The following is a 1,722-nucleotide window of genomic DNA, read 5'->3' as shown; positions in this document are numbered from 1 at the left end:
TGGAACAATTTCTCTACGTCTAGGCTGTGTGTCTACACTGTGGGCAGAAAGATTGTGGCAAAGCCCTCATACTTTTCATGCTGTGCTATTCACCTAATGAGGGCTCATACCTGCACTTGTCGGATGGTCAAATGACCAACTAGTGACTATCCTCCTTGATGGGGATGGTAAGCGGGGACTCCGTGGAGCACAGCTGGATCCAAGGTAACATGTTTGACAACAGAATGTCAGAAACGAATCAACCATGGTGGTCTTGGCAGTCTGGTTCCTGAGCCAGGTGGGTCCATAGTATCCTATGGCACTGCTGATGTAACCCAGTCAACCTGGCCCATCGCCAGGACTTGGAGAAGCAGACCAGTTGTTTCTCCAACCCTGCCAGCCAAAGCTCTAATGGATAGGGTGGTCCTAGCTGTAATGGGTAGGGTGGCAAGCAGTGGGAAGATTTCCAGTACGTGCTTTCAATAATTAAGTTGTGTGGTTTATGTGAACTCCGGCAGTATTCCAAAGCACACTCTGAGATTCCCCCAAACCCTGATTCTCACATCCTGTGCTTAATACTCTCCAGAATTAATAATAACAATAATAATAATTTTTGCATTTGATATAATTCCTAAACACACCTTCAAAACATCCCAAAGCGATTCTCAGAATATACTGTAAAGGTGAATTGACTGTATATTTTGTGGGCAAAACTCGGCAGCCAATTGCAAACAGTAGGGTTCCACCAACAGTCGTGGATTGAATGACCAAATTATTTTTACTTATTTTTAAATAATTATTACCCCCAGAAAAGTGATCCACCAATTGACTAAGAACTGGGTTCTATTTACTGCTAGGTAAACAGAGGTGTGCGGAGTGTGTGGAATGGAGTCCTGTAGCTCAGTGGTTAGAGCACTCGCCTTGCAAGCGAGAGACCTGGGTTCAATTCCCAGCAGGGTGAAACCTTGGGCAAGTTTCCTTACTCCACACGCCTAATAATAATCCCTCAAGAAAAAAAACTATAATACATTGGTCACTTCAATCTACGACTGTTTGTGGGACACTGCTGTGCACAATTGGCTGCCGCGTTTCGCCCACAAATATACAGTCAATGAATGCACTTACAGTATATTCTGTGAAGCGCTTTGAGATGTCTGGAATCCTTGAAAAGTGCTATATCAAATGCAAGGATTATTTATTATTATTATTATTAAGGAAACTTGTCCAGCACTTCGACCTGCTAGGAATCGAACCGAGGTCCTCTCGCTTGTGAGGCGATTTCTCTAACCACTGAGCTACAGGACTCCATTAGGTCAGTAGCATGGACATGTCTCTCCAGGGAAAGAGTGTGCATTCCATTCCAGGCACAGGGAAATTTCCATGTGTAGGTGACATACATATGTGGAACCCTCGATCTGGTTTGGATACTCTTAAGCATGGTGATAGGTTTATGCATTTGTCAGACACTCCACTGACCAAAAATCTATCTGTTCAGGTAGTCGTTAAGGATTCATGGCAATATTCATAAAGAGATGAGAGTTTCTTCCAGTTTCCTGACTAACAATCCCCCAGATAAAATTGGTCATTGACCTCTTGACTGATTGTGAGATATTACTGTGCGCAAATTGGCTGCTCCATTCACCCATAAAATACACAGTCACTGCACATTACAGTATCTCCTATGAAGAGCTTTGACGCACCCTCCCAACATGAAAGTCACTGTAGCAAATAAGGATTATTATT

General features: G+C 43.3%; 1 non-coding gene across 1 annotated transcript; it reads left to right on the top strand.

Annotated features, from left to right (window-relative positions):
* Positions 1 to 868: 868 nt before the first annotated feature.
* On the top strand, positions 869 to 940 carry trnaa-ugc. The gene has a single exon. It is a non-coding gene; the product is annotated as a tRNA-Ala (tRNA).
* Positions 941 to 1,722: the final 782 nt, after the last annotated feature.

The sequence above is a fragment of the Callorhinchus milii genome, unplaced genomic scaffold (genome assembly GCF_018977255.1).
Source record: "Callorhinchus milii isolate IMCB2004 unplaced genomic scaffold, IMCB_Cmil_1.0 Scaffold1, whole genome shotgun sequence".
In the NCBI taxonomy this organism is placed as follows: domain Eukaryota; kingdom Metazoa; phylum Chordata; class Chondrichthyes; order Chimaeriformes; family Callorhinchidae; genus Callorhinchus; species Callorhinchus milii.
Note: the sequence above shows the minus strand (reverse complement) of the source record. Positions and strands in the feature narration are given on the sequence as shown.